Source organism: Apodemus sylvaticus, chromosome 14, assembly GCF_947179515.1.
Source record: "Apodemus sylvaticus chromosome 14, mApoSyl1.1, whole genome shotgun sequence".
NCBI classification, from domain to species: domain Eukaryota; kingdom Metazoa; phylum Chordata; class Mammalia; order Rodentia; family Muridae; genus Apodemus; species Apodemus sylvaticus.
The window spans coordinates 25,629,944-25,654,449 of record NC_067485.1 but is presented as its reverse complement, the minus strand read 5'-3'; the positions used below and the strand labels follow the sequence as shown (position 1 = coordinate 25,654,449).

Sequence of the window (24,506 nt, the reverse complement as noted above, 5' to 3'; positions counted from 1 at the left end):
TACCAAAGGAAGTGATTTATGTAGGTGTCAAGATGTGATTCTGGGCTGACTAGAGCTATCCAGAAAATAGATACCTCTTTACCTGGGATATCATCCACCACAGAACCCAAAGATGAGTGCTTTGAGGTTTGTGTATCAATAGAACTGATTTTTACTGGCCATCTGCCATGTTTAAATCTAGATTCTAAGGAAATAAAAATTACTAAGAGGTTTACAAAATCTTTGCTTTTTAAAAGATAGATGCATAGTGCTTAATAATGGTAACATTAACATAAGTTATTAATCTGAAGTTATAAATTATTAAGTTATAAGTTAATCTGAAGTTATAAGTTATTAATCTGAAGTTGCTTTTTCATACTCTGTGACCAGATAACAGTGATTCTCTAATGAAGTCACTTTCAGAAAAGTTTTAAGTTTCCTTCTAAAGGATTCTTCTAGCCCTTTCCCTCCTTCTAGCTTCCTAGGCTTTTAACAAAAGTTCTCTCTCAATTGACTATAATCATTTTAATGAAGGTATTTCTGTGGAACGGCCAGGCTGAGTTGTCCCACTGTTGCCTAGAGTTGAGATAGCTGGTGGGTACTGGGTGGTTATTCTTGCTTGTCAATTTGACTATATCTGGAATTACCTGAAACCCAAGCACCTGGGCACACCTATGAAGACTTTTTCTTAACTGTCTGAAGTGGGAAAACCCATTTTTAATCCTAATCTTTTGAGGTGGAGAGATCCACCTTTAATCTGGGCCATACCTTCCTGTGGTAGCTTATATAAAGGACGTTCTCTCTTTGCCTGCTTGCCCTCCCTCTTATTGGCAAGTTCATTGCTTCACTGGCATTAGAGCATACTTCTTTGGGATTCTGGCATGTACTGAATACGAGCTGAGAAATCCACCCTTATGGACTGAACAGCTACTGGATTCTTGGGCTTCCATTGGTGAATAACCATTGTAGGACCATAACTTGTAAGCCATTCTAATAAATTGTGTGTGTGTGTGTGTGTGTGTGAGAGAGAGAGAGAGAGAGAGAGAGAGAGAGAGAGAGAGAGAGAGAGAGAGATCCCATATACATATGGAGGCACGGGATGGAAGGTGATTCACTCTCTCAGTTCTGTTTTTCTAGACAACTCTAACACAGGTACTTTTGCTGCCCTCCAGCCTGGAGAAACATGAGACAGAAGCCATCTCATAATAAGTGAAATTGATCATGGCTTCCACAGGGGAAGGGGCGAAGAAGGAATTATTAGGCCTAAAATGCTTTATAGCTGAATGATTTCTGTTTATCACAGAAAGATCTACCCTCTAGATCTTACTAATAGAAATTCTTGAGGCATCTGGGATACATATCTCGAGAAATAAGGGGCATCAGGAAAGCATCACTAATGATGGTACAGAGTCCAAAACATGCTTTCTTGGTTCATTAAAGTTGTAGCTCATAGATCGACTCTCTTCTAGTTAGCTTCAGCTGTCACCTCGACACAGCCTAGAGTCATCTGAGGGAGTCTTAATTGGAAGATTGCCTGGATCCGACAGGCTGCAGACAGGTCTATGGGACATTTTCTTGCTGCTGACTGATGTGGGTGATACCATGCCTGGGCAGGTGGTCCTGGGTTGTATGAGAAAGCTGGCTGAGTATGAGCCAGTAGGCAAGCCAGTAAGAGCATCCCATCATGCTTTCTGCTTTAGTTCTATTCCAGACATCCCTCAATGATGGATTGTACCTGGAAGTGTAAGCCAGGTAAAGCCTTTCTTCCCCAAGTTGCTTTAGGCCATGATGTTATCAGAGCAAACTGAAATCAATCTGGGACATACTCGGAGTAGGTTTAACTATGAATGCAATGAATTATGGTGCAATGAAGACTCTGTACTATAATGTGATATTGCTTATACCTAGAGAAAGCTATGCACTCAACACCATCACCCATATTTAAAATCTTCCACTGAAAGCCTGAGAGAGGAGTGAGTGGCCAACTCCATTTTGTGGTGGTTTGAAGAAGGAGGCCATTTTGTTCTCATTAGAGTGGAGTGAACTGATGCACGGACAGGTGGTTTTTTAGTCAGTCAAATGAGAATTCAAATTCTAGTTAGCTAACTGTGGCCTTGTGGCAATTTCAAATCTCCCTGTTTCTGTTGTATTTACTAGTAATGCCTTAAGAAGTTTTAGAGTTTCTCAAGTATAAGGTAGTGTCGTAAGAATGCATACTCATCTAATTTCCCAACAATCCAATGAGGCAATGTGCAGAAAGGCATGAACACACAGACCTGAGACTGTGTCCTCAGGAAGCCCTGCTTGTAGGGCTGGCCCTCAGCTTACATCTGGGACTCATAGAAGACTCCCACCATTCCATATATACTCACTTATGTGCTCAAACAAGGTGCTTTAGGCCAAAAATCTGGTTTTTTCCCCAAGAGTCTGGGATTGTGGTGTTTAAGACAGAGAGTGTCTAAATGACCAGCCCCAATCAATCCTCTGGCACTGAGTCTCTCTAATGAGCTTCCCAGGAGTCAGCATTCCATATCCTACCTAAGTCATTGTTGGAAGAGGCATGTGCATCCTGCATGTTTCCCCAGGACAGGATTCCCAGCAGAAGATGCCAGGTCTCCTCCCTCTGCGGATCCTGGTATGTATCCTTTTGATATAGCAGGACTTAACTATGGGTGTCACTGCATGCTGAAGCCTGTGCATTTTCCAACCAGTCACTGTAGATCAGGGTGGTCCCTCAGGGTATACTTCCCCACATGTGTACGACATTACTATATAAAGTGATTTAAAGTAATCATGGCATTACTTTAAGGGGAGAAAGCTAACTCATGAAGACGTTAAGAACCTACACACAGGCCTTTGACCTAACCAGTATATGGACCTATGCAGAATGGATGACTTTATAACCCTGATGTACATTCTAAAGCTGTAGGAACGCTACCTCCCTCATAGGATGGCTGTGAGTCTGTTTGCTTAAACATTCAGAGCACCTAATGACCTATAGCTACATCGTTCTGCACACTCCCAATCCCTTCCACCTCCTCACTGAATAGTCCACTGGCCAATGTTCCTGAGAAATGAAAATAGCTTTGAAGAAAGGGAGAGCTATAGTGTGGAACTCCTCCCAATCCCTGATGATTTATGTCTCAATGATATCTATTATGGCCAATTCTTTCTGAGACAAAAGAAATTCCCGAATGCTCTATCTCTTGGCTTCTGATACCAGCTTAGAGGGTCTGTAAGGAACAGTAAGTGGCAGGCTGGATGTTCAGAAGGAACACTTTATGGTGACCAAATCTTCTATTACCCACTCACAGTTGGACACACTTTCTTACCACAAAGGTTCAGTCTACTGAAGCGGGGATTTTCTCAATTTCCCCTCATACCTCTGATTAATTAATCAGATTAAGCCTTCTGATTAATAAAGAGATACCCGGTTTCCATGGAGGAAAACCAAATGACCTCAGCCTCCCATGGACCTATTCTTGCATTTTTTTTCCCAAAGGGAAACTAGTTCTGTTGCAGTTCCGTCTGTGAGGACCCATATTAGGAGAAGATAATGATGATATTGCAGAGAGACACAAGCTTGCAATAACCTAGGCTGTCTGAGTGGCAGGCAGTGGGGCTGAGGAAAGACAGACGCCTTCAGCTCCGTCTACTCCCTGAAATTCTCTCTTCTAGAAAGCTGAGCTCATTCACACTATAAAACATGGTCTTTGAACAGAAAGTCCAGGAGCTTCGAGTTACAGTGATTGGCAGCCATGGAGTCAAATCCATCCCTGATAGACCAGTTCTGATAAAGTAAATTTGAGGGAACCTGTGGAAGATGGGCACTTGAGAAAACACCTTCACCATACTGAGTGACAAAGAGGGAGAGGGAAACAGTGTAGGATTTAGGAAGAAAAGCTGGCAGTCTCCAAGGGACACTTCACACATATGGAAGATTTTCACACAGGTTAATTCTGGTAGCCGATATTGGGGAGAGAGGTGAAATGTCAGACACTGCAATAAAGGAAGACTCCCGGGAGTTAGTCTGAAGAAAATCAGTGGATTCATACCAAAGATGTAAATAATGCCCAAACCCTGGTAAAGAGATTACCTAGTCACTGGCTGAACTCTTTGAACAAATCCTTAGCCAGAAGCCCTGGGTTCTGGTCACAGCTGCTGCACAAAGTTTTACCCAAATGGCCTCCCACCTCAGTCTCCTTGGTTTCATTATCAGTAAAGAGAAGAATATGATCAACAATCTCTAGGTCCACTGAAAATTCAATACAGCGATGGAGGTTAATGAGACAAACATACACTCATATAATTATTAAATTACATGTGATAAATAATATAATAATTGATATACTAATGCTGTCAGTTATTATTTTTGTGTTCTTGTTTTGAGACAGGGCCTCACTCTTGTTTTGCATGGCTTAGAACTCAATATGTAGCCCAACCTAGACCTGAACTTGTAGAAGTCCTCCTGAGTCAGATTTGGAAGTGCTGGGATTGTAGACAGGAGCCACTCCGACATACTAAGTCAATGTTGTGGCTAAATTAGTGCCGTGTATTAGAGCCAAGATTAACTAGGACACTTAAGCATAAAACAAAAAACCCAATTTTCACTGTACTGAACATTAAGACGAAAGGATTACCCCAAGAACCTAACTTAATAAAGCTAAATTATAGGCAGAATAGGCATTGCAATAAATCCCATGAAGGGTGAATCAAAATCTAGGCCTTTTCCTTTCTGTGGCCACTTAATTCTTCTGGTTAACTTGTACACAGTAGTCTAAAGAGGCCACGGGCATTAATTAAGATTTAGGTCAAGGTCTCTGACACAAGCAGTGATTTATTTTCTGAGACAAAGGAAGACCAATCCTTCTCTGTGGCTGGAGAAGAATAGCATTCCTTCCCATTGTAATCACGCTGCATCAAGGAAATGTTGAAAATCTAGGCGGGGCAGTGTGGGTGCCGGTGGAAGTGATTATAAGGTTGAACTTTTGAAATATACAGCCTGCACGAATATGTTTTAACAATTTTTACTGTTGGAAAGCATCTCAGAGAAAGGCAATTTGACGGGCTCCCAGCGTAGTTGTCTCCTCACTGAGGGAGGCTGCCATGCCTGCCTTATTCAGAGAGTCCCCCACCAATGACTGGCATTCAAACCCTCTGATCTTTCTTCATGAATGCTACACTGCCCTAAGATTTAGAATAAACTACAATTAGCAAGACGTTCTGCTTCTCTTTGAGGGTTTCCCATGGAAAGTCTTATGATAATTCCAGTCTGAGTTTTAGCTCTCCCCAGGAGGCCAGACTCAGCTCCATCTATGGCAATGTGATTGGAAGCGTGTGCAATACCCACTGAACAAATGACTCACTAGACGTCTGTAATGTCACTACTAGTCGTTTTGGCATCATCTGCATATGAACCCCATAGAGCGGTAGGAGTTTGGTATCTCTGTCAGAACTCTCTGGAGTTTAGGAAGCTCCTCACAAGGGCTTTTCCCAGGTGTGGTCAGAGGCAGTAGCTGCTGACTATTCCCAAATATTTTGGTGAGTGAGACAGGCCATGACAGTAATAGTTTCATGGGCAGCCTGGCACTAAGCTCTTCCCCTGGTCCTTAGTGAATGTTTGCACTTTGAGAGGGAGACAGATGGGGCTGGAGGCGAGCTAGAAGCCTAAAGACATAGTCAAGAAGGACAAAGCAATGAGGATCTGCCGGATTTGTAGATAATGAACATAATCCAGTAATACTTTTTATTCTCATGATTCTTCATTAGCACACAAGAGTTGTCAGTGTTGAGGGCTGGTCAGATGGCCCAGGTGGCAGAAGCACTTAGCACCACACCTGGTGAACTGAATTTAAGCCCCAAACCTCAAATAGTCAAAGGAGAAAGCTGACACCCAAAAGTTGTTCTCTGACCTACACACACACACACACACACACACACACACACACACACGTTACAGCACATATACATGTGCTCATGAGAAAGCAGATACACTTAATAGATACATTTTTTTTAAAAGAGCTGTGAATGTTGACAGTCTACTTGACCAAATCTTTCCCGTTAGTCCTGAATCCCACAGCAGAAACTACAACCTGGGTTCATGCCAATACCACAACAAATGAGCCCAGTAGCTTTCCAACTAGAATCCCTTTGAAAAAGTTGATGCTGGTGATCACCGTGCCTGGGTTGGGCTCACAAGTTCTCAGAACAGTGCAGAGTCCCAAGGGCATTCTTGGGGACCAGTGACTGATCTACAAGTTGGTCTGTATGAGAACAAAACTGCTTTAAGAGCCCTTCCTCTATTCTACTTGGTGTTAGTGTCAGCTGCTCCAGACAGCACGTGACTTTGTTTACTGAGGCTGAGCTGAGTTGAACTTAATGATGTCGACCTATTTGGACTTCATCTTGTTTTCAATGATCTCTGATGCAATCTCTCTCTCTCTCTCTCTCTCTCTCTCTCTCTCTCTCTCTCTCTCTCTCTCTCTCTCTCTCTCTCTGTCAAATACTTGTATCCCTGCTTGGCCTGAAACTTACTATGTAACTGAGAATGACTTTGAAGTTCTTCTGCTCCTCCTTCCTCCACCTCCTGAGTGTTAGGTTTGCAGACTCCTATCACCATGTTTGGTTTATATGCTTCTGGGCAATTGAGTCTGGCAGGGGTGTCTTGGGAATGGTAGGCTAGCACTCTATTAACTAAGCCATACTCCCCAGCCTACCTCCTTGTCTTTTATTCAACTGCACTGCCAGGCCTTCACTTACTCCGACAAGGTAACATGAAACCAGCATCTTAACATCTCAGAAATAGTTGGAGGCGCTTTTTGTGTGCTACCCAGTGGGGTTAGGTCACATCCTCTGCAGATGAGAGCCTGACTTGCTCCAGGGAGCATGACACAGGTGTGGCAGAGGTGCAGTAGGAACCTGGGAAACTGCTGGCTCCCATGCCCACACCAGCAGTTACTCTAGCTCCCTTGGTGCTGTCCGTCTTCTGAGCCTCAGCCGTCATGTGTCAGTGCACACTGCTGCAGAATACTTCCTGACTCTTCCCATGCTGTAAAGAAAGGGGTCTCCTCAGGCAGAGGGCACGCTGTTGCGTCTCATGGAGCCTAGAAAATGTTTTTACTCTCTGCTCTATCTTGGCAATTATTGGTTACCAAATGAACAAGAGAAGCAAACAATAAAGATCTGAGACTTACTATAAAGTTTTAACAGTTCTTAACATGTGTGGTGGTTTGAATAGGAATGGCCCCTATAGGCTCATATATTTTAATGTTTGGTTCCCAGTTGATGGTTGTTGGGGTAGGTATGACCTTGTGGTAGGAACTGTTTTACTGGGGGTAGGGTTTGAGGTTTCAAAAGTCCATGTCAGGTCTAGCTCCCCTTTCTCCTTCCCTCCCTCCACACAGACCTTACAGACATATATACACACATACACACATACACATGCACACACACACATATACACACACACATACACATGCACACACACACATACACACACACACACACACACACACACACACACTTGCCTCCCTGCAGATCAGGATGTAGCTCTCAGCTACTGCTGCTGCCTTCCCTACCACCATTCCTTCTTCCATGACAGACTAACCCCCTTCAACTGTAAGCAAGCCTCCAATGAAATGCTTTCTTTTATAAGAGTTGCTTTGGCTGTGATCTCGCTTCACAGCAGTAGAATGGTGACTAAGAAAACACAAAAATTTAATAGTTCTCCATTCCCCCCCCAATCACAGAATCTCATATAGACATTAGTATGTGTGCCAATATACACACATGTCAATATAATATTAAGGGATGCCTGAGTCTGCTGTTAATAATGAAAATAACAAAGTCACTTGAAATTTCTAGAGTATTGACAAGGTCCGTGGCATAAAATAAGCCTGTATAGTAATCCCATTCCACTTTTAAAGATTTCTGGGTCTACATGTTAGACTTTTGTTGCATATAGTGATAGATATAAAAGATCATTAAAAAACTACTGGCCTCATGTGGCTGGAAAGGTGGCTCAGTGGGTCAGAGCACATGTCCTTAGAGAAGACCCAAGTTTGGTTCTGGTACTCAAGGATCTCACAACTATCCATGACTCCAGTTCTTATCCAACCCCCTCTTCTGACCTCCACAGGCGCCGGGTGCATAAATGATGTAGATACATACACACAGACAAAATTCTCCTACCCATAAAATACATAAATCTAAAGGGAAGCTGGCATCATACTGGGGGTGTCACTGGGTTTGCTGACTTAAGCTTGGCACTCAACCCTTCCTCCCCCTGTCCTCTGTTAACTTTTAACAGTAGGATACTACTCCAGAGTGAAATGGCAAAAGTGTAATTTCCTAGGATCCTACTGGCAGGTATTGGCATCTGCATTTCATGGCCATAGTTTCTAAAGGAAGAAACCCAGGAGTTCTAGGGCTTCTACAGAAGGCTGAGGAGTACTAGGGTCAGGTCACTCTGCTATGCTACTCAGAAAAAAAAAATCAGCAGAGAGAAAACATGAGACAGAGTCCCAGTACCTTTCTAAGTATTCGGGGACTACTTCCAAGGGTGCCGCGAAGTGATGAATAGCAACTCTGTGAAACTCAGCTCAGGAGGGGGATTCTGCTACACCATCCCTGATGGAAACCAGGAGCCTGCGCGCTGGGCAGGGTTGGAGTAAGAGGCTGCATGAAACGTTGCTAACATTTTCCGAAAGTCAAAGCAAGCAGCCAGCAATATTTTTCTCTGCAAAATCTTTGGTCCAAAGATATTCTTCACTGAAACTTTGTTTATCCAACAGGCTGTTCTCCAACACGGGAGGAGGGCAACATCGGCTTTTCCCCAGGAAAAGTCTAACTTTGGCAACAGTGTGCACAATTGGATGGAGAGAGATCTTTCTCATCATTCAGCCACTGCCTGGTCTCCTGCCCTTCAGGGCAAGGTGCAGAAAAGGGCGATCCCAGATCCCACCTCTGTCTTCCTGCATCCTCACAAGCGCCCCCTAAAGTTCACAGAGCTCTGCTCATGCCCCGCCCCTACCCCACCCCATTTCTACCCTCCCTTTTCTTCACACCTTTCCTCTCTGAGTCCTGTTGTAGCAAGGCTACCTTGGACCGTTTCTTATGAGCAGAGAGCCCTCTTCCCTGTCTTAGAGACATAGCTTCTGACATTCGCCCACTCACTAACTTGCTCCTGCATTCATTCACTTCAGGACTTCCTATATGTCGATACAGAAGGAGAAAAGGATAGGATCCTATAACCATGTAACTGACAGCCCAGAGGAAACAGATCACAGGTGCTTACTGTGTCCCCTGCTGGGAAAGATAGGTTAGAAGAGGAGTGTGCGATGGGGTGACAAGGGCACTGTGATTGGAGGCTGGTGTGGCAAGGTGAACTGGGGCTAGATCTGAATGAGCAAGGGATACAGCCTTGCAGCTGTTTGTTTCTCAAGGGTCTTTCTGGGTAGAGAGGTCTTAGTTAGGGTTTCTATTGCTGCCATAAAACACCAGGACCAAAAGCAACTTGGAGAGAAAGGGGTTCATTCCTACTCACACTTTCACATCTTCCTCCATCATTGAGAAAATCGGGCTGGAACTTAAACAGGGCAGGATCCTGGAGGCAGGAGCTGATGCTCACTGGCTTTCTCAACCACCAGTCCTAAGGTAGCACCGCCCACAGTGAGCTGGAGCCTCCCCCATCAATTATCAGTGAAGAGAATGTACCATAGGCTTGCCCACGGTTGAATCTAGTGTGGGCGTTTTCTCAAATGCATGTTCTTCTTCTCAGATACCTCTAGATTCTGTCACCTTGGCACAAACAAATAAACCACCAAGCACCCCATCCAGTAAAACCAACTAGGACAAGAAGGGACCAAGCATGGGTGCTAACGGCCTGACTGTGTTCTTGGCCCCTGTTGAGAATGCCAAGGAGGCTGCTCAGCTCTTTAAAAGTAAAAGCTATTTCTACTAGAAATCTGGGACCTAGAGCAAAGGTGCAAGGAAAGTAGAGAGTAGTGTTTCTGTCCTACTGGGGCAGAGCTGCCCCAATGTCAGCGTCCGGCTTCACAGTGGTGCGTCTGTAGCATCATGTAAAGCCACTGCCGTGTTCTAAAGTCCTCTGTGTCCCCTCGTCCTTCTCCTCGCTAGCCATTATCAGCCAATGAGCTTTCATCTCTCTGTGGTTTCACCTTTCCCAGAATGCCCGATATTTGGAATCACACAGTATAGGGCTTCTTCAGTTTAGTTTCTCTTACTTAGCAGAATACTTAGGTATGTCTTAAATGTGATTTTTGTCTCATCAGCGTGTTCTCTGTGCCACTCAAATAGGAGAGATGCTTGAGAGTAGGGATATTGGAGATGATAAGCAGTCAGTTATCCCCGTCATTTCTTTACTAAAATGCCACTCTGAAGTGGGCTGGTGTGCAGTCTCACCCCTGTGGTCTTCCCATCCTGACTGAAGCTTTGGGGTGTAGTACCACTCAGGTTCCCATCCCTGTAACAAAAGGCTTCAGACAGCCAACTAGACAGAAAGAAAGGTTTATTTTGATTCAGGTTTCAGAGTTTTCAGTTCTTGTGATGATTAATCTTCACTAGCAACTTGACCAGATTTAGAATCACCTACAAGGCATATCTTTGTGTGTGCCTGCAACATGTCTTAGGATGCACATGTGATATATTGAGAATGTGTTTATGATATATCTTCATTTGTGACTGTGATATATCTTAACATGTACCTGTGATATATCATTTTGTATGCCTGTAATATATCTTAGTATATGCCTGTCATATATCTTTGTGTACACCTGTGATATATCTTAGCTTGTGCCTATAATGCATTTTTCTGCATGAGCCTGTGAAGCATTTTTGCATGTGTGACTGTGATATGTCTTTGAGTCTGCCTGTGATAGATCTTTGTGTCTGCCTGTGAGAGTTTTTTTCTGAGTTTAGTTAAAGTGAAAAGACACAGCCTGAATGTAGGTGGCACTTCCTATGGACTGAGGTACAAGCCTGAAGAGAAAGGGAGAACAGGAGGGAGCCAGCTGAGACCAGCAGTCACCTCTCTGATTCCTGACTGCAGATGCAATCATGCCCCTGCCTCCTCTACTAGAGCCACATTTGATGCCAAACCCCCTTCACCCTGATGGCCTGCATCCCCTCTGGAACCATAAGCTTTTGTTGAGTATTCTGCCACAGCGATCAGAAAAGTAACCAGCCCCTCCCACGCTTAGCCATGCTGCTGCTGCTTTGGGCCCATGACAAGGCTGCATCTAATAGTGGGAGCGTGTGGCAAAGAGAACCACCAGCCTCATGATCAGGGAGCAAAAGGAATGCCTGGGGTCCCCAGCTCCCCTTCAAGGGCAGGCCTCCAGTCTCCTGATTCCCTCGGATAACCTCACCCCTGCAGGTTCCACCTTTGCAGTGGCACAACGAATGCCTTTACCACAGGGACCTTTGGGGTCAGCAGCTAAGCTAGAGCAGATGGTGGCCTGCTGCTGCCGCCGACCACCACCGCATTCCTTAAGGAAGGGTTGATCTCTTTTGCTGTTTCCATGCCCATGGCCATGTGTGCCATTTCACAGCAGGGCAGCACAGACACAAGCCTTGTAAGCAGATAGATCCCCAGTTCTGAAGAACTTGGGCTAATGCCTCCATTTCTGATGCCTGTTCTCTTACACACACACACACACACACACACACACACACACACATGAAATGAGGTTAATAAAATGAAACCTGTACACACTCTCCAGGGGTTCTGTCTCCCTAGAGCAATCACCTCGAGGTAGTTCCCTTAACTGGATGGTCATAAAAAAAAATAGATACATTGTGAAGAACATGAAATAAGTGTGCACAGATGACTCACCATTTTAATTTGAATACAATTGCATGTGACTTGGTCACTCCCATGGTCCCTTACAGCTGAGTTATGTGTGCCAGTACCACGGAAAGCGATGTAATGGACACCATGCTGTGTGTAGGTGTTAGAATGTGTTTCCCACGCTCATGTCCCTTAGACCTGTTGTCCCTGATAGATAATAAAGTGGGTAAAGTTAAAAAAAAAACAAAAAAAAAAACTTTGCTTCTTTTCTTAATGTATTCTAATCTGTTTTGACAGGGACAATTTAAATTTGATTGACATTAGCCTAACTCACAGTACTTCTGGAGGTGTGAAATTTACCATAAATACTTCAATTACTTTTTCTTGGACTTTCTATTCTGCCTCCGTATATGATCTGCTTGAGGGATGGGGCTTGTCTGTCAATGTCATGATACATTCCCAGGACCTAGAACATTCTTTGAATCATAGTAAGCCCTCAACAACTGTGAAAATAATTACCAAGTTTCAGAAAAGCAGGACAGTATCTGAGACTGGTCATCTTATATATCAACTTGGTTAGGGCCAAAGCTACATTGACAATACTTACTTTGGATGTACTTGTAAAATTTACATTTAAACCATTAGATTGTGAATATGTTAAGATGGCTACCCATAATGTAGGGATGTTGGAGGGGCTCATACAGTCAGTTGTTTCTTTTTCCTAGATCTGAAGGCCTTGGACTTGAAATGCAGCATCCTACTTACTTGAGGCCTGTCAGTCCTACACTAAAGCAAACCCCTCTCTCCCGACCCCCACAGTGTGCACATATAAGATGGTATTCAAGTTACAAAGGCTCGAATCAAGACTTTTCAACTTTCTAATGGTCTAAAGGTGATACACACTCACTGGTTTTGAGTGTGGATCCTGTGCCCATCTCCATGTGTTCGGATCTGCTCTCATGACACTGGGCAGCAGCAGTGACCAGAGCCACAGCCCCTGGTCAGTCCATGACTATGACTTGCTGAAGCTGTGTCCCTTGGTGTGACCTGAGGCTCTGGCTTACCACTCTGCTTCCCAGGGCCACACAGAGCCACCCACAGTCTCGCTTCCTCTACATGTTTCCTCTCACTGCAAATGAGGCTGTGGGTGGGGAATTCAGAGTCATGGAAAGTAGTCAGAAGGTTATTAGAGGTCCACGGACCATACGGTTGGATGATGGCCTGATAGCAGGACAGCCCCCAGGGCAGCAGGAATAGGCCACTGCAGTGAACACATTAATGGGAAGCTCCCAAGCGAGCACATTAGGAGACCTGGCTCTCCCTAACATCAAGCAGAGTGACCAGCACTTCCAACCTCATCTGCTGCTCTCCAGCCTGGGCTTTGAGAAGGGAGGTCCTTACGTGGATCCCTTCACTGAGGGTTATGGTTTTTGTGTGATGGGGAAGTGGATGAGAAAAACAGCAAATTCCTCATTTTCTAATTTCCTCAAATGTGCACAGGTTGGGCAGGGTGCAGTCTTTATCTTTCTCACATTCTCACGTTTCATTATCTCTCCCTTTTTTTCTCCTCCCATTTTAGATCTCATCTCTCCTCTCAAAACTCCTTCCTCTGTCTTCCCAGCTTCTAATTCATCTCCTCCTGATGTCTACTTAAAGCGATCCATTCCCTCCCCTCCTGGACTCCTCTCCCTCTTTTCCTGGACAGGATCTCACTGAGTAGTAGCTCAGGCTACCCTCAAGCTCTCTGTCTCCCTCTCCAGGACAAGAAAACAGATGTGCGGCTATGTTTGGCTCCTAAAACTTGTCTCTACCTTCAGGTTAAGCCTTATATCTCTGCTGACAGTATTTTATGCCTGAGAGGGAGAAATTTGAGAGTCATTGCACTTTCTTGACATCCTAACTCAGAGTCTGCATACTTGCCAGTTGCTTAACACTGTAAATTCACAGTCAATAGACTGTCATGAGTTCATCGCTAGAATGCTGCTGTGAACATTAATCATCAAGCAATCATCAGTCAATCAATCAAAATCAATCTCTATCTCTCTTTCTTTGTCTGGCTGTCTCTGTCTCTCTCATATGCTGGGGGCTAAAGGTAAAACTCTGATCTTTAGCTACCTACAAGTTCCACCACCAAGCTATCACATCCATTATTGATAGAGATCTACATCAATATAACTAACCCTTGGAAACAATGTTGACCCAAAGACCAAGTCACAGAAGAAAAGATATATCATAAGATTGCATTTATTTTTAGTTACTAAATGCTCTCTCTCTCTCTCTCTCTCTGTCTCTCTCATATCCTAGGATAGATAAATAGATGATAGAGTGAGAGTGAGAGAGAGAGAGAGAGAGAGAGAGAGAGAGGAAGATGTAGCCATGTGCATTTTTGGATGAGGCCAAACAGACCATGCTAATACACACTGAAAATTATACATGAGGCTAAAATCAAAAGAATGAAATGGCAATCATCTGGATTAAGACCCAAGTTGCCATCTTGTACCATGTAAAACAATGCTGTTTCATACTCTAGAAATTTCATTCAAATGATTTGTGGAGGAGACAAATCAGCAAAGGAAAGGTAGCATTTGTAGCAGGATGTGTCCTTTTGGAGAAATGTGTCATGCATGTCACAAGGAGCTTTTCCTAAGGTTGTTCATGTGGTCTCTTTCCAGGATGATATCAGACGGGTGATGAGTACCACCCACCCCTACCCACAACTGCAGCCCTTGAATAGATAGGAGGATCTCAAAACCAAAATGCTTCAGGTCAAGGGCAGTTGGCCATTGGATAATAGTCACATGCTAAATAATGTTTGTCAGCGATAGGCTATGTATTTCAGCCCCATCACATTCTAATGGGCCTGAAAAAGTCCTGCCCCTGGTTAGATCACAGTCACTAGACAGTCCTATACCACAGTAATTGTGCCCTTCCCCCAGTTTTGAGCAGGCTAAATAGACCTGAAGCATTTGCCAGTTGAACTTTAACCACCAAGGTGGAGTCAATTTCTTATAGGAACAGACTGCCCGCTGAGCTTGCTTTGCAACTCAATCCAGCTGAAACAAAGGATGGGGGTGGGGTGGGGTGGACTGTGGGTTTTCCCTATATAAACGCAGTGTTGACTAATAAACTTCTGAGCCTTGATCAGAATCCTTTGCCTTGGTTTCATCTTTATCTCACACCTGTCCTTTTTCATTTCCAGCCTCCCTTTCAGGTAACCCAGTTCATCCATGGCTTCTGGACAGTTACAACTATTCATCTGTGCAGAGAGGTACTGAGTGAACCAACTGCCAACCAGATCCAAGCCTGGCATACTCAACTTGAGTGTACTTCGTGGTCACCTGCTGCTGGTTTAGGCAATTACTGTCCCATACATTTTTATCATTGGAAAGCTCATTGTTACAACACGATTTGACTGCAAAGTATTCTATCACATGACCCCAGCAGCAGCCTTCCTTGTTCCCTGCAACCCCTTGATGCAATCTCTAGTGCTTGCTGTAATCTTGTGTTATTTTGTTCATCATGGCTGCCGGAGAAGAGGCTGTACCACACAGATACCCTACAGAGCCTACAGCAGTGGGTCTCCACCTTCCTGATGCTGCGACCCTTTAATGCAGTTTCTCATGTTGTAGTAAACCCCAACCATAAAATTGTTTTTGTTGCTACTTCATAACTGCCATTTTGCTACTGCTGTGAATTGTATTGGAAATATCTGATATGCAGGATATCTGATATGCTGTGCAACCCTGTGAAAGGGATGTTTGACCTCCTCAACAAAGGGGTTGAGAACTGCCACCTACAGCATCCTAAATGCCACCTGCCCCTTCCCCTATTCCTGCTCAATCTTGACTTTCCCCTCTCTCTATGCTCTCTTCATCTGACAGTGGATCTCTCTTCTCAGAGCTTTGTGTGACTGATCCCTCTGTTCTACCCCCTCACACACCCACACCCTCACACCCACCCACTCCTGACTGCCACCTGAACCCCTGCTCTTTACCCAGTTTTCATCTCCATGCTCCTTATGGAGCCTTACTGATTCCAAGACAGGCTCAGTTTTCCCTAGAATATATTCTGGCCTTCATCACATTTGGGGTTCAAGACACAATACCTCTAAAATGTGACTGTAGGAATCCACCAAGATATGCTATTTAAAATATGCCCCTATGACATGTTGTCTATTTTGAGGGGCTATTTTAAGAAATAGATAATGGAAGCGTTGACCTTTGCTTATTCATATGAGAAACTACATCTGTTTTTTAAAATCTCACTTAGGAGTGTCTCGTTGTCTGCACCAGGAAAAGTATTAAATCAATAGAGACTCTAATCAATCCATGGAGAAGGTGCCGGATACGTCTGAGTTAACATTACCTTCCTCTCATTGCGACTAGCATTCCCCTGGACATCAAGGATATGCAGGCTTTTCTCTTCATTACCATGTTATTGTCCCAACACCTGCTAGAAATCCAGACTCCCTGCAGTCAAGGATTATACATGAGCCTCAGTCACCTGTCTGATGCTTTGAGTTGTCTATGTTTTATGTAACATATAATTAAATTTATTTTCTCTGGCTAATAGGCCAAGTTAACTCACAGACTATCCGCGAAAGGAACTTTGAAGTATAGAAGAAAGCAAATCTTCCTTCCTTATATAAATTCATGTCTACTTCTCTCCTACCGTAGAAGCTTGCTTCCATATAGGTTTTGATTTAAAACATGGCTGGCAATTGTGAGCACACTCTAGATAGCTGTTAAATAAATTAACTTACTGGTGACATATGGCAGGACTCTATCAGTCATAATTTCTTGCCCCACCCGGAGAGAGACTGAAAATGTCATAGACACAAATGATTATAATCTATGCTTAAAGGACTGAAATAATCTAAGAGCTTTATCTCCTCCAGGGTAAGTTCTGTGAAGGCAGCAGGAAGGGAGGACTCCTGTATATACACACCAGGAAGCACTGAAATTTGAACAGTAGAAATCATCAGACTCTTACGTGACCTAGAAACAGCAACTCCAGGTCTGCTCCAAGTCAAACTGCCTCCGGCAGGCTGAACCCTCCCCTCCACTGTTAAGGGGTGTTAACTGGAGACATGGCCGGATGTCTGACACCAGCACAGGAAGCAAGAATCTGAATGCATGCCAGCTCTACCCTCACCCCAAGCCACAGCAAGTGGCTGGCACTCACCCGAAGGCAGAACCGCAGTGGATAGACCATCCTGTGACCCTGGCCACCTTGATCTCTCCTGGGTAGGCAGGCAAGGATGGGAACTAGTCCCTCTGTGTCCTTCCGTCCTTACGTTTGTCTCTCTGCAGCTCCCTGGCTTGCATCTAAGGGCAGCTGACAGCTCTTCTCTACTGAGCAACCGCACCCTTAGGTTGTTCGTGGCCTGTGCATATGTGGGGCTTTTCCTTCCGGTTGCTGAGAGGCGATGTTGTCTCAACTCATTTCCGCTCTGTACTGCTACCACCACCTTCTCCTTCTCCTCCCCCTCCTCTCCTCCTCCTCCTCTTTCTCACCTCCCTCCTTCTTTTCTTCTCTCCCCTTCTCATTCGTCTATGCTTTCTTTGTCAGACTGTCCGATAAGCTGGGGATACTTTGTAATTTTGAGTAAAGTAACAAAACTAATTGTTTTTTCTGTACTCTTTTCTGTGGTTTGAGACAGGAGTGATCTTGATGTTGAGTTTAAATTCACTTGAAATGGCCTTTTAGGGCTGCGTTGCAAGAAAATATAAGCTCTCTAAAAAGCCATTGGGTTTGGTATTTTTTGTTTATATGAACTACATTTGCTTTGAAGGTTTCTCCTGTAAACTGACATGGAACATTCTGACATATATGGAGTATTTATGGAGTTTGTGGAGTACAATAGGTAATGACCTAGGGGTGGCTATGTCCTCACTGTAGAATCTTCAACTTACAATGTAGTAAGAATAAAACACTTGAACCAGTGGGAGGGGAGTTGAAAGCTACCTAGCCCTAACCCCCTTTCCTCTTCTCTACTTTTGAGGGGCAGGTAAGTGGGCCACAGGACCAGAGTTCTGTTCTATGTTGCACACTTCTGTGCCTCCACATCCTCCTCTGAGCAGCAGGAAACGTCATGGAGTGTTCTGAGTATTGAATGGGTTAGCATCTGGCACAAAACAAGGACCACGAGAGTGTCTGGTGTTACTATCTGGGTCTCTTCTGTATCTTTTGACCTGGGCTTTCACTTTTTCTTCTTTCCTCCTCCGGCTTCCTATTCCTGAGAGTTGCCTAGGGAATTACTTGGAGAGATGGCAGATCAAGAGAAAAGAGAGGGAGTATTTGAACAACCAACGCTCTTAAACATGCATGGATGCTTGGTGTTCCTCTTTAGTGCTAGGCTGCTATGGTGAGAATTCCCCCATGAAGAAGGACCTCCCACCCTCCTTCCTCATGAGGATCCAATGACAATCCAGAGTTCACCCTAGGGAGCCAGAGAGTTTATTTGGGTAACTTACAGAGCACGGATGAGAGGTAGGGAGCAGGCATGTGGGTGAGATTAAAGCAGCCACACTGGAAGGTCTGTACTCAACATGGATGATGGCCATCCCAGGGCTGTGTACATACAGACCCCTCCCCTAGTCCTTCTCTACCTGCACATATGTTCTGCCCCTCCTTGAGACCTTTGGAACCATATGCAGTTAGGACTGAAGTTCATGAAACTGGTTGGGAGAAGTAGCTAGACACTCAAGAGTGTCCCATGACTCTCCTTACCCCCCCCCCCCCACTTTCTATGAGGGATCCTCAGTAGTAAACCAGCCCAGCCTGAGATTGCAAGAATCTCACTGAAGATATTCTACCCATAAACAGACACCACTTGGGCAAATAGAGAAATACAAATAAGCTCAAGACTTGCAGAGTGATTTATAAACACATCCACACCTAACATCTCCATCTATTCTCCCACATGTATCTGAAGTGAATCAGATAACACCCTCTTACAAGTCATTCTTAAACACATGCTAGGTATCCAGATCTCATCTGGGCTCTGAGTAGATTACTTACCCGGCAAGTTGTTGTTGTTGTTTAATAGTACAGAGTTTTCATAATGAACTTGTGGGGCAGAGGAAAAGGCATGTACATATTTTTTCTAAGTATCCCTGTATGCATTTCTCATTATTAAAGGATTGCTTCTTCGTTAGGCATTTAATCATGATATGTAATTTAAATGTCTGAACATTGAGATGTAATTTACATATTTCTAGTGTATCAAATGTCATCAGAGTCTCCTTGTAAATCAGTGCTACACTAGATATACTGGAAAAGTGAGGGCAGCGTGTGCAGAAAATATTGGCTTTTGTAGCTTACGAAGTGATCCTTCTTTATATCTAGATGCCTGGTTCTCTCTATGTTGAGATGCTGAGAATATAAATGCCTGTGTGCATGCGTGAGTGTGTGTGTTCAGGTGTGTGTGTGTTCAGGTGTGCCTCCTCAGGAGTACATATGTGGAGATCGGAGGCCGAAGTTGAGTATATTCCTTTATCACTTCCTAACATATGTTTTAAGGTAGGATCTCTCACTGAACCTATTGGTCATCAGTTCAGCTAGACTGACCAGATGCCAACCCCCTGGTCCTCCTGACCACCCCTTAGCATTAGCATCGCAGACATGAGCAGCCACATCTGGTTTTTATGCGGGGGCTTGGGGATCTGAGCTCAGCTCATCACATTTGGGAGACAAGCACTTCCCTACTGAGCCATCTCCTTGGCCCTCGGCTGCAATTTTCAGACCAGAGAGAGAGCACGCTTCTTTTTAGGCATCTGATGAACTGAGAATTTGTCCAAAAAATACATCAGAATATTTTTAGAAAAACAAATTTTTTTTCACAGTTGATGAGATATAGGATTTCTGTATGTGGTTTCTTACTTGGGTTTTTGGATTGTTAATCTTTTTGTTTTGTTTTGTTTTGTTTCTTTTCTGGTTGATTAGTGGCAGGTAATGCTGCTTGTCAAAAATATTTATGAACTACAGATGGGTCTCAAAAAAAAAAAAAAAAACCCAAGCAAGAAATTTCTAACCACTCGTGTGATAAAGACAGCGTTTACATTTCCATCTATGTGTAAGCACCCTCCCTGGCCGCTTTAATTGGTTTCTTGGTGCTGTCCCATTGGCTGACATCTCAGTGAACACAAGGAAATGGTTTCCAAGTCTCTGCTATGTGGGTGCTAACCCCAGACAGCTGCTCTGACTTTGTCAAGCATGTTTTATCTAAGGGACAAATGTATGCAATGAGGAGGAAAGGAACAGAGATAAGTGCTTGAGATAAAAGGGCTAGTTGTAGCCTGGCGTGGGGCGCACGCCTATAATCCTAGCACTTGGGAGGCAGAGGCAGGCAGATTTCTGAGTTCGAGGCCAGCCTGGTCTACAGAGTGAGTTCCAGGACAGCCAGGGCTACACAGAGAAACCCTGTCTCGAAAAACCAAAAAAAAAAAAAAAAAAAAAAAAAAAAAAAAAGGGCTAGTCGAGCAGTACATGTGTAGTGTAGGTGTACGTGCGCATGCGCATAGCTTCCCGCTGAAGAATTCAAGTAAGTATCTCAAGCTTTGGTTTGGCAAGTTCATCAACAACGAAGTTCTCCTTCACTTTCTTACCTGATCCCTGCTCATCCATGGCAGACAGTGTTGGGCTGTTCTGTTTTAGTTGAGGAAAGCTAAATTCAAGCTCCAGCTTCTTCTCTGCTCGTTCGATGCCCATGTGTACCTGCTTGCTCGCTGATGTTTCCCTTCGGATTGGTGATGCCTCGGTCCGCTAGGCACTGACTCCATCTCGGTGAAGACATAGCTTCGTGAGATAAGCCGTCCCCTAAAAGAGATCATGGCTCAGTACTGTCATTGCCAGAATGTGCTGGGGCAGATTTGTGTATTAGAAACTTAATGGTCAGCTTCTCAGAGTGTTGGTCATTTGGAGGTAGTTGAGATTAGCTGAGGCTTTGAGGAAAGGTCCCCTTTGATGGTGTTAATGGCTTCATAAAAACAGGAGAGGCTCAGGCTAGCACTGTGTTCTACCTCCCACAACAATAGCCTCCAGCCGGTTAGGATGCTACAGAAAGGCTTTCCCCATAAACCAAAAGGAGCTGGCGCTCAAGCTGTAGACTTTCCAACTGTAGATCCACTTGCCAAATCAACGTCTCTTCCGTATAAACATTGCCTATGGCTTGGGAGACTGTCCTATGTCTTGAACTATACTAATCACTCTGTCTGGTCTTTATTCCTCTCAGCCGTAACATCAAACATCACTCCTTAAGAAGGATACCAGTGCTCACCATTTTCAGGAATGGTTTTTAAGGGTAAGTGACATTCGCAAAGATGAAACTGTCCTTCCTGGCTTAGAGGCCAGTGTGTGAGGAAGCAAGGGCAGAGGAAAGCAGACATACAAGAGACAAAGGGTGAGAGTCTAAAGGATTCTGATGTATTCAGAGCAGTTTGCTTTGCATTCGGGCATCTAGCAAACACTAGTTTCTTTGTAACTTGTTTTTGCTTTATTGCTTTAATATCTTTCTGTACTTTTTTTGTTTCTTTAAAAAAATACAGCATTGAATTAACGTGATAAAAAGATGTATGAACACTTTCATTCTAAAATTAGCCTTTAGTAGTTTGTAATTCAACTTTGTACAATATATGCAAAGTGAATATAATGACATATGTACAGATATTTGTATGGGATTTGAAAGCCAACTACTGATGGACAGGTCTTCTCCAGTGAAATGGCCAGCATTTTAAACTTCCAACACTTTACATTTTCTTAAAATCATTTTACTGAATAGTAACCATTTTTGATTAAAAAAAAAACAAAAAAACAAAACAAAACAAAAAGCCCTCCAAAAAACAAAAAACAAATGCCAATATCTTGTTACTGATGATTTTTCTATAATTCTTAAATCAAATTTTAAAACCCCACACTTAATAAATTCCTCTTGTAACAAGCTAATCTGGTAAACCCAAGTTTCAGTTCTACTGACCATCTGCCCTAATTTCAGTTCTCTTGTGCCTTTTTCTGACAACAAACCCTTGCTTTCTGTTTCAGATGCAATCCACTGGGACCCTTTCCAAGTATTTATGGAAACATTCGCAACATCATGAATTGACAGTCATGCATATACAGTCTTGTGCATATACAGTGTCATTGTAGTCTTGCCCTTGAAGCCCCACTAAACAGCATGAAATGACACCGTCACACCCTATTTCTGAGAGAAGGGATCCCAGTGGCCATTCTGGTCTCACCTGAAGGCAACTTATTCTTGAGACTAGGAAAGGCCAAAGCTGCATTGCTGCTTTCAAGGGCTAGAAAGGTTGAGTTCCTCTGTTTCCTTGGCCTCTGCTCGTTTGTCTTCAATACTCAGAAATGAAGACTGCAATCCCTCTGTGTCAGCTCTGAAAAGAGATTCCCAGATCCAGCACTGAAGATCACTGTTTAGAAAGACCACACCAGGCCAAACAGTTCCACGTGAGGTTTATTGAGAGAGGAAAGGGCAAGATGGTGGAGGAAAGAGAAGAGGGGAGGAGAGTGAGGGATCAGAGGGGCCCTTCTATACGGATGGTGATGTGGTCACAGGGGAAGGTGGGAGGTGAGCCAAGTGGATTCCTGGAACATGGTGGCTGTTGCCTTGGCAACAGATGTGCAGGTTGCCCTGCTGCCTATGTGATGTCACAGGTTTCAGAGGTCCTGATACCAACAATCACTCTTATCTCATAGAGCCATTTGTTAGATTTTCCTGCTTTGCCTACTTGACTGTGCAACTAAAAAAAGTCAAAACACTCTTCTTCTCTGCCACCCACATCTGCCAACCCCGATTGCCACCCCAGGGACTGCCAGGTGCTATGCTTGGCATACATGTCCACTCTCCCCTCCGTCTCTCCCCTCTCCTTTTCATCCGACTCATTCATCCCTCTGACTCCGCCATCACCATCTCAGGAGAAATCATTACTGCTTTTAAACTGAGATATTTTTAACTAATAACCCCAGTAGCGTCTGTTTGTTCTGTTTAGTCTGCTTGGAATGGTTTAGAATAAGATAATAGCAATTTCAATGGAATCCAACCTATTCTCTTCTTTCTGTCAGTTCCCTGTCACGGAAACAAAGCCCTTTGTCTGCACCCTCCCTGCACGCATCCCTCTGTGGTGCACTCTCTGCTGGCTTTGTCTTCTTGCCTCCCTTTAAGTTCAGTTTTCTGCTGACACTGACTGCTACGCTCTCTGCGTCTCCCTCTCCATTCCCCTTCTCCTCCCCTGCATTCATTTCATTGGGATCCATGCCTCTCAGCACCCCTGTTCTTCCTAATTCATTCTTGGTAATCCAGATGATGGAGATGCTAGAGAGGGTTTATGCTTATACTGTACTGTACAGGGCTGGGCCACAGCGTGTCTCAGTGGTTAAGGACTTGACTATCATTCATGAGACCTATACCCCCGCCCCCACCCCAGTTCACCAGTACCCTTCACCTTCAATCACGTGACACACTGTTCTCATGTATTTGGTGACCTCTCATGATGATAGCCTAGCTTAGAAAGCCCTCCGTCTTTCTCCTTCTGGTAACGTGGCCATGTTCCTCAATACCCCATGTCCTGAAGGATTATCTTTTCCTCTATCAGGATCATTTCATTTATCACAAAATGTCACAATGGTGCCTTCATCTCCGGGGTTGCAAGGCTGCTAAGGCCAACATAAACTGTTACTTATTCATCTCTGACTGAATAAAACTTTACAATGTAGTCCTTGGATATCCCTCATCAAATTCACCTAGGATCCTGATCAGACCCCTTGGCTGAACTGTGGAACTGCTGGATCTATTCGTGTGTGGGGCAGATACTCTTGGGTGGTTCCCTTGGGTTGGAGAACACAGTCTAGTAAGTATTTGATAAAAATCATGATTGAAACTACTTAGATCTCTACTAAAAATCTGCCCTCTTTATCCCTCTCTAGGGCAGTAGCTTATCACATGATAGACCCACATATTTGACTCCACATAGATCAAAGTGGTTTCGTGGGAAACAGCTTTGCATTATTCTCTGACTGAGTCATGCAAAGTTCCCATTGTCCTGGCCCAAATGCCAAATTGCATTTAGGGTCACTTAGAGTCCGGAAGATGGTTGACCGTGATAAGCACTCAGACATTCTTGCTCAAGAGGGAAACTGGTATTTGTGAACATACTCTAGTTTTTAGCTCAGGGACGCCATGTTCTTAAATAGTTCACAAGGGTCTTCTAATGTGCAATAAGCTCTCTTTACTGTGCTTATCAGAAATGAGGGTATCTCTATTCAGGTTAATAGTCCTTTCCTGGTGATTCACCCCATCCTCTATATTCAGTGTGATCTAATATAATGTTTCGCTTTATTGTACTCCTATATTGAGTTACAATAAACTGGCAGTTTAACACAGGGCATATTCTTTATCTTATATTTCTGAGGGTTAGAAGTTCAACACAGATCTAACGAAGTGAAGTTAGGCTGTGGACATGTCAAGGCTCCTCTTCTCTAGATGGGGGAAAATGTTTCCACCTCTTTTCCACATTCCTTAGCTCAGTGTCACTTTCCTCCATCTCTATAGCCTCTAGCCTCTATGTTTTCTCTCACATCACCTTTTTCTGGCCATATCTCCTCTTTACTACAACTAGGGAAATTTGAATCTTATTTTAAGGACCTATGCAAGGATACCAGACTAACAGGAATAGCGGAGATGCCCATCTCCAGGTCTCTAATTTAG

The 24,506-nt window shown here is 44.0% G+C and overlaps 1 protein-coding gene and 1 long non-coding RNA gene across 2 annotated transcripts in view; one reads left to right on the top strand and one right to left on the bottom strand.

The window, feature by feature from the left end:
- The window catches only part of Nedd9 (neural precursor cell expressed, developmentally down-regulated 9), a 178,003-nt gene extending 160,932 nt beyond the window's left edge, over positions 1-17,071 (bottom strand). Inside the window, exon 1 of the mRNA XM_052157428.1 lies at positions 16,973-17,071. The gene's annotated coding sequence lies outside the window, so the exon portion shown is untranslated. The remainder of the gene's footprint in view (positions 1-16,972) is intronic.
- Positions 16,937-23,514, top strand: LOC127665060 (uncharacterized). Its single transcript, XR_007973305.1, has 3 exons — positions 16,937-17,034; positions 21,024-21,092; positions 21,830-23,514. It is a non-coding gene; the product is annotated as an uncharacterized LOC127665060 (long non-coding RNA).
- Positions 23,515-24,506: the final 992 nt, after the last annotated feature.